Consider the following 12,597-nt stretch of genomic DNA (forward strand, 5'->3'; position numbering starts at 1 on the left):
TCTGAGCTTCAGGAGTCCATTGGAACCTTTGATGTGCTTTGGTTAACTGTGTAATGGGCGCCACAATGGCTGAGAAGTTCATTATAAATCTTCTATAAAAGTTTGCAAACCCAATGAAACGTTGAACACCCTTCTTATCCATGGGTGTTGGACAATCCAGAATGGCTGAAACCTTCTGTGAGTCCATCTCGATGCCTTCAGGAGAGATCTGTAGACCAAGGAACTGAATGTCCTCCCATTCGCACTCACACTTCTCTAGTTTTGCGTATAGATTGTGCACACGGAGACGAGTTAACACCTTTTTGACATGGACTTGATGTTCAGCCAGAGAAGGGGAAAAGATGAGAATATCGTCCAGATACACTGCCATAAATACATCTATGAAGTCACGGAAGATGTCATTGACAAAGTGTTGGAAGGTTGCAGGAGCGTTACAAAGGCCGAAGGGCATTACTAAGTATTCATAGTGTCCATAACGGGATCTGAAGGCAGTCTTCCATTCATCGCCATCGCGAATGCGGATGAGATTATACGCACCCCTAAGGTCGAGTTTAGTGAAGACCTTAGCAGTACGCAACTTTTGGAACAGATCAGGAACTAATGAAAGTGGATACCGGTTCTTCACAGTCACTCGGTTCAACTCACGGTAATCCACACAGGGTCGAAGAGAACCGTCTTTCTTCTCAACGAAAAATATTCCTTTTTTTTTTTCTTTTTTTTTTTTTTTCTTTTTCAAACTCAGCGTACAACTTTGTACTATGCCCAACTAGATTGGCTGCGCTTCATCGGAGCCCTCTTATGTTGGGTTTATTTTGCATCATCGTTTGACAATTTATTTAATCTTAAATACGTATATATATATATATATATATATATATATATATATATATATATATATATATATATATATGTGATATCTAAACATAAAAGTTCACACCAAACAGCAGTCACAATATCCGTAAATTACAAAACAAAGAAAAAAACAAGGAGATGGAAAGAGGGGACCTGTGGCCTATTTGGTTCCTGTCTCCAGATTCTTACTTCACACTTTTTGTACTCCGAGTTCCATTCAGTCTCCTCAACATACTCACACCCTTTCTTTAGTTACATTCGTCTCCATCCTTTCTATACATTCTCTCTTTCCCTTTCTTCACCTGTTTCAACATATATCCGGTCTAACATTTCTGGCCGTGTCAAGGCCACGTTCCTTTCTGTGCCTCAGGTCATCCACCGCTCTCAGTGCTCCACACCTCCCCGATTTTCTTCATTTGCTGTTCTCTAATTTTCATTCTTCCTCTCTCTCCTCATATCTCCCCCTAGCCTCTTCCCACATCTTTCTGGCCATCTGAAAATCTTCCTGTGCCCCGCCTTCCCGCTCTCCTTCCTCCCCTGATTCTGTCAATAGCAAGTAAGATGATAAATTCAACCATTCTGTTTTGGAGGGTTTATTTATAGACTTCCAGTTCTTTATTATAATAGTTTTGGCTGCCAATGAGAGAATATAAATTAACAATTCCACTATCTTGTTTTCCCCTTTTAGGCTCAGTCCGAAAATTGCTACCATCTCATTTATATCACCATCTGGGATAACATATTTTCTTATGAATGTCTGAATTTCTGACCAAAATGGTAGTATTACTGGACACTCCCATATCATATGTAGCAAGTTCCCCATTTCCGCCTCACATCTCCAACAATTATTGTTTTCTTTTAACTTTTTTTGAAAAAGTTTCTCCGGCGTCAAATACCATCGAGTAACTATTTTAAATTGTAATAATTGAATGCTAGAATTTTTGGGTATCCAAATATATGAAGTAATCTTCTCCCATTCTGAATCCTCTAATTTTTCTCCCCACTCCTTTTCCCACTTTTCACGGAACCCACATGTATTTTGTTCCTCCTCAATTGTTCCCAGATGGTCATATAGCCATGATAGCATATTCTGTGGGACTGTTTTCTCTAAAAAGAAATTTTCTAATTTATTCATTTTATCTCTTATCTCTCCACCTTTTAATTTTTGTTTTCCAAAAAAGTTTTGTATTTGTAACTTTCCAAACTCTGTAGCTGGCCTTATTCCTTGTACTAGATTAATTATCCTCGTATCTTCCTCTAATTTGTTTTTTTTTAGCCATCCTAATTCTCTTGCCGGTGCAAATTCTAAGTTATTTTCAATTAACATCAAGGGTGGTAATTCTTCAATTTTATATTTAATATATTCTAGCATTGCTTTAAGGGAGGGGGTGATGAATGGATGTTCTGTTTTCTTCGCTACTTGCTTGATTCGTGTTTTGTCCCATGACAATACATTTTTCATATTTACACTCTCTTGTTCCTGCTTAATCCATATTTTATCACATCTTCCTTGTCTCCACTCCAACATTCTACCCAATAATATAGCTTGGTAGTATTTAAATAGGTCAGGCGCTGCTAACCCCCCTTTTTTTTTATCCTTTGTTATTTTTTTATATGCTATTCTTACTGCTTTATTTCTCCAGATATACTTTGAGAATAGTCTATGTAGCTCCGAGAACCAGATTTTGGGGATTTCTATTGGGATACATTGTAGTTTAAACAGAATCCTAGGTAATAAGTTCATTTTTATTATATCTATTCTTCCTAGGGTATTAAAGCAAGGGAAGTCCCATTTTTTTAAGGAGCTAGCACAGGTTTCTAATTCTTTACCCAAATTTCTGTCGAAAAGATTCTGAGTTTCACTACATATGTATATCCCCAAATACTTAATATGATCATTATGCCATTGTAGTTTATACTTTTCCCTGATATTCTTTTTAGTCTCTCTACTGCAGCCTAAATTGAGTACATTGGTTTTCCCTATATTTATTTTATAATTTGAATGGTCCCCGAAGCTTTTAGCTATTTTAAAAGTTTCTTCTATCGATATCCCGGGGTTTTTAAGTGTCAAAATTACATCGTCTGCGTATGCACATATCTTTAATTCTTCCCTGGCCATTCTCAAACCTTCAATCTTTTCTTCCTCCTGTATAATCTGGATAAATGTTTCTAGTACCAGATTGAATAAGTTGGGGGAGAGAGGACAGCCCTGCCTGACTCCATTTGTCAGTCTTAAATCCCTTGAGTGAAAACCATTTGTATTTATACATGCGGTTTGGTTTGTATACAATTTTTTAATCCTACTAATATAGATCTCACCAAACCCGAATTTTTCCAGTGTAGCATATAAATATTCCCTGGATACCCTATCAAAAGCTTTTTCTGCGTCCAGAGCAAGCAGGGCAGCCTCTCCACGACTTTTCTCACATTGATGTACGAAATTTATTACCGTATAGATATTATCCTTTATATGTCTCCCTTTTCTAAAACCAATTTGCTGTTTCCCCAATAGTAAGTCTAATTTCTTTTCCATTCTATTTGCTAATATTTTAGCATATATCTTAACATCTATATTTATTAAAGATATTGGGCGGTAATTGGCAACTTCTATAGATGATTTCTGTTCTTTGGGGATTAAAGTAATTATAGCTTTATTGGAGAGGTCAGAGAAGGTCTCACCTTCTGAGATTTCGTTAACCATTTTACAAAATGGAACAGCTAAATCTGGTGCAAAGTGTTTAAAAAATTCACTTGTGTATCCGTCAGGCCCGGGACTTTTTTTATTTGCCAGTTTTTGAACTACGTCTAAAAATTCCTCCCTTTTTATGGGTTCTGCCAATTCCTCTTGATCTAAATTAGTCAATGTGGGCAGTTTAACTTTATCTAAAAAAGCGGTGGGTTTAGGTGTACCGTTTCCTTCCTTCAAATTATACAAGTTGTTATAGTATATGTAAAAGGCTTCGCTTATGTCCTCTGTATCGTGCACAAGGTTACCCTCTATATTTTTGATCTTTTCAATAAATCTTTTGGCCTTTTCCTTCTTAAGCCTCTCAGCCATTATTTTCCCTGATTTGTTTAGATAAAGAGTCTTTTCCCGACATAGTTTGTCATAATTTTTCTTACATTTCATGTTTAGTAACCTGTTTAATTCCCATTTAATCTGTTCAATATTATCTCTTAACAGCAAGGTTTGTTCCACTTTATGTTTATCTTCTAGTATCTGTAACTGATTAATTAGATTATTAATAACTTCTGTCTCTCTTTTCCTCTTGATTATATCTTGCTTTATAATCTCCCCTCTTATGACGCACTTCATAGATTCCCATAACAATTTTCCTGATATTGTTGGTAGATGGTTATTGTCCATAAAATCTAAAATGGCTAATTTAATTCTTTGTATTATTTCTTTGTCCTTTAGTAGGTCTGAGTCTAATCTCCAGAGTCTTGCCTGCCGTCTCACTGGTCCCCATTTTAACGTTAGAATTACTGGGGCATGGTCTGATAGGGAAAAGTTTCCTATTTTTACCTCTATCACTTCTTTCACATAACTTTGCTGTATCAGGAAATGATCTATTCTTGAGTACGTATCGTGGGGGATGGAATAAAAAGTATAATCCTTTACCCCTAAATTCGATATTCGCCATATATCAATAAATTTATTGACCCTAAATATATTATTTATTTGTTCCCTTAAATGTTTAGAAATTTAAGATTTTTTCCTTGAGTTGTCTATCGCTGGATCCATGGTCATATTAAAATCGCCCCCCATGATTATCCTTCCCCTAGCCCGTTCCTCTATGTTTTCAGACAACTTCTTGAAAAAAGTGAGGAGACCCTTATTCGGGGCGTATATATTAATCAGGGTGGTCGTTTGCCCCTCAATTTTCCCCCTAAGAATCAACACTCTAGCCATTTCATCACAAAATTTATCTTCTATTTCAAAATGTAATTTTTTATTTATAATGATTGCTACCCCGCAGGTTTTTTTCTGGAGACTGGACCCAACAAACCATTCTCCGAAATTCTTATTGTCCAAATAGGGAATTTTTCCTTTTTTGAAGTGCGTCTCTTGTAAGAATGCAATATCAATTTTATTTCTTTTTAACTCTTCAATGATTCTATTTCTTTTTTGACCGGAATTGGCCCCTTTAATATTCAAGGTTTCTATTCTTAAAATATTCATTTTATTATATACCCTAAAAATCTGTTTAGAAGAGGAAAAGAGAGACACATGGGGGGGAGAGAGAGATAATGGGGGTGAGTGGCAAAGGTGGGATGTCTCAGCTTAAATTCTCGGCTTTTCCAATCCTCTGTAGGGCCGGATACCCTTTCATTCCTACCACTCCACACCGTCAAACAAATTGCACATTCCCAAACATTCATTAGTTTCAGATTTCGAAACTTGCTCCCATCTATCTTTCTGGAGAGCCATTTTGTGTCCGACGACACCTTATTTCCCCACTCCATTTTCTAAAGGGAAATAAAAAATGAAGGAAGACCAAAGGGGTGAGGAGTCCCCCTTCATAATTAATCATTGCCTCCACCTATTTCCTATTCCTGAAATGGCCTAAATGTGCTTATTTTTTTACTTGCACCGCCCAAGAGTCCGCTTCAAGTCGAAGCTTTGGAAGTGTCACTTCATCCCATTCCCATTCTTCTATTTCTATTGCCGGTAAATTTAATTTTTGAAAAACTGGTTTTAAATCGTCTCCATCTTTCAAAATGATTGATTCGGTGTCTGTTATAATAGTAATTGCTAAGGGAAAACCCCACTTATATTTCCATCCTTTTTCTTTTATTCTGTCTGTTAGTGGTTTTAATAATCTACGTCTTTGTATCGTTCTGTAAGATAGGTCATGGTATAGCTCAATATTGTATCCTTTATATTTCAGATCTCTGTAGTTTCTTGCTTTCATCATAATCCTCTCTTTTTCTTTAAATGAAGATAATCGACACAGCACATCTGTAACCGAGCCTTCTGATGTTTTTTTTCCTTTCCCTATCTTATGTATTCTTTCAATCTCCACATTACTTTCAGACTGTATGATCAATTTGAAGATTTCCTGCGCCCATACTTCCAATTCTCCTGTTGGGATAGATGATGGTATTCCTCGGATTTTAATATTATTCCTTCTAGTTCTATTTTCCAAATCATCCATTTTTGTTGCAATTTCTTTCAGTTGGTTATTATGCTTTATTAGTTCTTCTGATTGTGCTTTATCGATTTCTCCCAGCTTCTTGTTGTCGCTTTCAACTGATTCAATCCTCTCGGTCAGCTCCACCACAGCCTCCCTAAGCGGTCTCAACTCCTGTGAGACTGCTTCTCTCACGGATGTCAAAACGGATTCAGCCATAGAGGCCTTAAGGGATTCGGCGAAGTCTGCGAACATTTTCTGCAGTTTATCCTCAAAGACCTCTTGTTGTAGTTGCATATTCTGTTTCCCCTTTACCTCCATTACCCCAGCAGCTGATTTTTTATTATTTTTGTCCTCACTTTCCCCTGTTTCTTCTCCTTTCGCCCGCTCTCCTGATGTTTGCGGTATTTGAGATCTAAAACGAGGGGAGTTACATAGCTCCTCTATTTTCTTTTTATGATTTATCACTTCTGTTAAGGTAACTAAACCTCCCTTCGGTGTTTGTGGCCTGCTGCCACCATTCCCATATGTCCCACTTATTTCTGAGTCTGCCATTTTCTTATGCTGTTTTGTATTCTTTCCGGCTATAGCGCCTAATTCAAAGCCGAATTCTGTTAGGCTTCTTTCAGACGTTTGTGTATTTTTTAACCTTGCTCTTGTTCCTTGTGACATGAATGCCAGTCGTGGTCAATGATATTATCTTTGTCTTTCTATTGTTTTAATTTGTTGTTAAGCCTGATTCAATACCTTCTTTTACTAAATTATTACTATCCTTAAATTAGTATGGTGTGAATACCTAGCCCGGAGCAAACACCGCGCGGATAGCTAAAAATTTCTATTATTTGCTCATTTACTGTCTTCCATGTTTATCCTTTAATACGAGCAAAAATACATCTCAGAAAACACGTTCCATATTAGTATACTTAGCTGCACTCTGTCGTTCACCATGCCGTTGTCCTTTGTATTATTGCTATATGAAGTCCTGTGGACCTGGTAACTTCCTCTCTGTTCCTTCAATTCCTGCGGTAACCTCCACCGCCCACCATCCAAAAGACAGCCGATTTAGTCCGGTGTGGAAAGAAAATAAGATAGTTAAACACAGATCACACGGGTAAAGGTGCGAAGGCAGTAGCGAGAATTACAGTAATGATTACATTAATTACAACCCGTGCTCCAGGACGGCTACAATGCAGGGTTTAAGTAGGCACTGTGCAAAGGTGCAAAGTCTATACCAAGTCTGTGCAGTATCTGAAGCACCAAGTGCATAAAAAAAGGATAAAAATGCTGAGCGTGGGCTACAGTATAATCCCGTATAGTTTTCCTAGTTTTCTAAACTGCTTTCATAAATTTACCCCCAACTTACACCCAGCTTGCCCCCATGTCCACCGCTTTTCAAATTAAGTTAAGTCTAATGGCGAGCTAAGTGGTAAAGGTTGAGGGCTAAAGGCTGAGAGTTGAATGTTTGTAGCTGGAAGTTAGAGCGGACGATGGTAAATGCAGCTACCGGGCGAGCGTTGCTACAGGCTGCTACAAGCTGCGATGTGTTGAAAAGACACTGTGCAGAGGCTGAAGCTGAAGCTGCGGAGGGCTAGGAGGAGGTCACAGAAATCTTTCAGCCAGGTGGAGACCTTGCAACCTTGCAGCTGACCAAGAAGGCATGTGGGGGGCTGTGGATGGCTGTGGGCTGTAGGCGGCTGCATGAGAGCCGCGAAAATTAATGATGAGTTTATGGGTGGTCTGTGGTCTGTGGTCTGTGGCGACAACAAAGTGAATGCAGGCTAGCCGCGAATTAACGGACGGGCTAGCTGACCACAACTGGTCACAGCGGGCTGTACCTCACTACCTCCGTTACAGCAGCAGCAGCATCTCCGTGGCAGGATTCAGACCGGTTTGAGCCTCGATCAGCAATCAGCAGCCAAACGGCCTCACTCAAATTCACCTTGGTTCGCCTGGATTTCAGCTGGATTTCAGCTCCGATTTCTCGCTCACCCGTTTGTTACCTCCCGGCTTACAGCGCCTCTGAGCTCCTGCTCACGCTCCTCTAGCTAGCAACGCGAGGCGCGCGAGAAGCTGGGAAGCTGGGAACCCTCTCGTGGTTGCGTGCGCAGATCCCGCAGCAACATTACGGCCAAGGCGTTACAGCGTTGCGGAGACCTCACGGAAGGGATAGCCCAGCGAGGTGAGCGGCGGGTGGGTGACTGGCGGGTGACTGGCGGATGCCTGACGGCTGGCGGGCGGTGAGTGCTGAGCGAAAGGGGACACTCCTCACTCCTCCTCCTCACACCCTGTTCACTTCCTCATTCTGCTGGGCCACCTTCTCTGACCTCGCTCCACTCCAGCCTCCCAAACAGACTACACAGGGGCCGAAAAATATTCCAGCCCCAGCAGGAGAGGTAGAAGGACGGATGAAGCCCTTTGTTAGGTTTTCCTCAATGTACTGTTTTAACACTACTGACTCAGGTTCGGAGAGAGGAAATACCCTTCCGAAAGGAATTTCAGCCCCTGGATGCAGTTCAATTGGACAATCATATATTCTGTGTGGAGGCAGGGCATCAGCGGCCTTCTTGTCAAAGACATCTCGGAACTCTTGGTAGTGAGGTGGGAGCAAGGCTTCTAACTCGGGTGTGAGACAGAGGAGTTGTCCAATTTGAGGGAGGCAGAACTGTTGGCAGTATTTGGACTGGAAGTTAACTTCGCCTGAGTTCCAATTAATTGATGAGTTGTGGGATTGTAGCCATGGGATTCCCAAGATGATAGGTAATAGCGGAGATGGAATTAGGTCAAAGGTGAGGAATTCCTGATGATCCTCAGGGGTGGTAACAAGAATGGGATAAGTCTCTTGTGTAATCGGACCTGATTCCAAAGGAGACCCATCTGCTAGCTGTAGAGGAAATGGACTGGACTTCTGGCGAACTGGAAGCTGAAGCTGATGAGCCAGACGATCATCAATAAAACAGGAACATGCTCCAGAGTCTATGATAGCTCTAATTTTGGTTATTCCTCCTGGCCCCTGTAACGACAGAGACAATGGAATATGAGCGGACGAAGACTGATGAGTGACAAGAACTGAAGTGGGTTCAAAGTTAAGCTTACCGGATGGCCTTACTGGACAATTATTACGAAAATGTCCTGGAGCGCCACAGTACATACAGAGGTTGGCCTGGCGATGATGCTGACGTTCCTCAGAGGATAATGAAGTTCTGGCCAAACCCAACTGCATAGGTTCAGGAGTCTCTAGGGTACTAGATGCGGGTGGACTTGAGCTGGGTGCTGGTGCAGGAGAATAAGGAAGATTCCATGCAGTCCGGGTGTTGCCAGATCTCTCAAGCCTTCTCTCTCTTAGCCGTCTATCAATCTGGGTGGAGAGCTAAAGTTCTTTTAAGGTAGCAGGAATGCCCACCCGGGCCAACTCATCTTTGAGTTGATCTGACAGTCCCAGTCGAAACTAAAATTTTAATGCAGCATCATTCCATTGAGTGTCCCCACTTGAACGGCGAAAGTCAGAGATGTACTCCTCTACAGGCCTACGACCCTGCCGAAGATTCTGAAGGGCTGACTTGGTGCGAGCGGGGTTATCATAGAGTTCAGCAAGAGCTTTGAAGAAAGAAGTGACTGAAAATAGGGCAGCATGTTCTTGTTCTCTGAGCTACAGAGCCCAGCCTTGAGGCTCTCCTTGGAGTAATGAGATGACTGTGCCTACTTTAGCTTGCTCGCTGGCATATGTTCTCGGTTGTAGAGAGAATAACAGGAGGCAGGCGCCTTTAAAGTTTCTGAATTTGCTGCGATCTCCAGTGAACCGGTCCAGAAGAGGAACCTTGGGCTCGGGTGGTGGAGCAGAAACTGTGACGTTGGTTGCGGGGGCTGCAGCAGCTGTATTAGGTATGGCTTGAATCTGTGACTGTAGTTGAACATAACTGTTCTGTATCTGTTGCACTGAAAGACTGAGCTCAGGCACCATCTTGCAGAGAGCATCGATATCTGACTGGCCTCCAGTAGCGTCCATCTTGGCTGTCTGTTTCTGTCACGTTCTGAGCAGGTGCTGTTGACCCTGTCACCAGTGGTTGGCGTGGGTTCTCCCGAGGCGTGGAGTCTATGTGGCTACGGGTCTTCACCAGAGCACCCCGCAAGGGATGATGGGCCGCTACCCCTAGTGGGCAACGGACTACTTTGCTGCCTGGTAGCCACAGGTCACGACCCTCGGGATTACCCCACCGGAGACAAAGGAGAACAGCTGACGCTGCGTTGTGGAGGAGAGATATCGAGGTACAGAATCAGCGGGCAGAAGAGTAGTCAGACAATCCGGGTTCAGGGCAGGCAGAGTTCAATCATAAACGATAAATCAGGCAGAGGTCGAGGCAGGCGGAGTACAATCAGGAACGGGTAAACAGGCAGAAGGTCTGGGCAGGCAGGCAGTCAGGCAGAAACAGGAACAGGCTAAGGTCGGCAACGATAAGGCAATCAAAGTAATGGCTGACAGAGCACAAGGTACACTGCTGGCAAGCTGTACGAACAGACAGCACTAACATGCAGGGCAGACTGGCTTATATAGGGCTCTTTGGCGCCAATTGATGACGCTGCGCATGCGTACTAACGTCCGCATTAAGCCCCCGCGCATGCGTACTTTTGACAGGAACAACCCGCGCACGCGTACATCTGTCAGCAATCATCTGCCGCGCATGCATACATGCGGACACATGACCGCGTACACCCGCGCAGACGCACTGCCACCAGGAACCAAAACAGGAAGTGGCCAACACGCCGAACAGGGTGATGCCATGCGTCAAGCAAACAAAATGTCGGCTATGCGTGTGCGCATCTGCGCGAGACGGACCACGGAGCCGATGAACAGGACGGGCAGACCGGTGAGTATGACACTTGTGGACTGATAAGAAGTTCAACAAAAGTCTTGTGAACTTCCAGGTATAATATTGCTCATCCCTGACACTGCGGTCCATGCCTTCCGAGCTACAATACTGTGTACACCTGTAATTTGTAGCCATGAAGCAGTAATTCTGTGGGAAAAGGAAGTGTGCCAACCTAAAAAGGTGGGAAAATATGACTTCTTCAGAAATCAGGACTCATTCTCTATTTGTAGAGAATATTAAGCAGTCCTATCTTGAATTGTAAAAACAAAATAAAAAACAATTTCTTGTTACTGACCCCTGTGTCTAGGGTTTTAATTCAGTGCACTCCCACCTTTCCTTGTTTGTGTTTTTTGTTAGCATGCACACAGCTTATGCTGGTGTATGTTCATGGTACCTTTGCTCTCTTGTGCGATTGGTATGATGCGCTATTGCTATAAATTGCATGGAGATTGTGCACTGCACATGAAGCAACGCACAAACCCGCAACAAGGCAGAAATGTCACTTATTAGGAAAGCACTGAAAAACCAGGAAGAAAGAATAATGGAGATTGTATTAGTAATGAAACAAAGTAATATACTGTGCATTAAACTCATGCACAGCAACAATGAACAATGTCTAGCAGGCAAATATATTCAATAGGCATATATGCACAGCCACAATGATTAGGTATGAACAGACAATGTCTTGCAGGCAAATGTATTCAATAGCATACACGTAATTCAGTGTATATACAAGCAGGGCCGGATTTGTACTCTTTACCACCCAAGGCCACTGTCACCAGCCGCCCCCCTTCAGTACAGGTAGCCAGATGACCCCTCCCCCATTTCCATCCAGTATAGGTAGCCAGATGACTCCCTTAATCCCTCCCCCCCCCCCCCTTCAGTATAGGTAGCCAGCTCGCCTTCACACTGCAGCAGCCATCAGTGTCACTCATTTCTCCACTTGTCTCCAGTGCAGAAGCTTCCTCTTCCTTTCCGTCTTCAATGCTGCCCAAGTCCATAGCTGCTGGCCACAATGCAAACGTGCACAGAGAGCAAGACGGCTGCTGCACAGGTGGCTAGCAGCATAGTACAGTAATCAGGTGCTTGCCTGATCCCCCTGCATTGCAGCATTTGCAAGCTTGCACCAGTTTAGCCTGCTGCTTTGGTGCCCTTGCTCCTGTGGTGCCCTAGGCCATGGCCTAGCTGGCCTTGTCCTAAATCCGGCCCTGTATACAAGGGCCTCCCTGCATAAGGTGATTTATGCAGAGCAAACCTAGTGCATATAATGTGTGCACACTGACCCTGGAATCTGATAAATATATACACAAGAGATATATACAACATGAAATGCAGGACACAAAAGAGCAAGCAAGCGGAAAGGTCACCAAGCATAAGTCATAACCAGGAGATCAAACAATGCCAGTAATCGCTTAGGCAAAGAATCGTCAATAATACAAGCACAAGGTCATCCACGGGAGGACTACAGAGCATAGGGATACAGGATAGCTAGGACCTTCTCCAGGAACAAGGAACTTGGAACAGGATGGCTAGAACAAGGAACAATGAGCTAGCAACAGGTGAATGTTCAGGTGTGTCTTAAATTGTAGTGGCTGAATAGAGTACTGGTTAAGTGCACTGTCTTTGACATGGGAGACCAGGGTTTGAATCCTGGCTAGGGTCAGTACCTATTCAGTAAGGAGTTCAAGGCAAGACTTCCTAACACTGCAGGGTGGCCTCCTGAGCGCGTCCCAGTGGCTGCAGCT

General features: G+C 42.7%; 1 protein-coding gene across 1 annotated transcript in view; it reads right to left on the reverse strand.

The window, feature by feature from the left end:
- Positions 1 to 12,593, reverse strand: part of SEPTIN6 (septin 6) — a 150,002-nt gene extending 137,409 nt beyond the window's left edge. The window contains exon 1 of the mRNA XM_068251099.1: positions 12,520 to 12,593. The gene's annotated coding sequence lies outside the window, so the exon portion shown is untranslated. The remainder of the gene's footprint in view (positions 1 to 12,519) is intronic.
- Between the last annotated feature and the right edge of the window lie 4 nt (positions 12,594 to 12,597).

The sequence above is a fragment of the Hyperolius riggenbachi genome, chromosome 8 (assembly GCF_040937935.1).
Source record: "Hyperolius riggenbachi isolate aHypRig1 chromosome 8, aHypRig1.pri, whole genome shotgun sequence".
NCBI lineage: Eukaryota > Metazoa > Chordata > Amphibia > Anura > Hyperoliidae > Hyperolius > Hyperolius riggenbachi.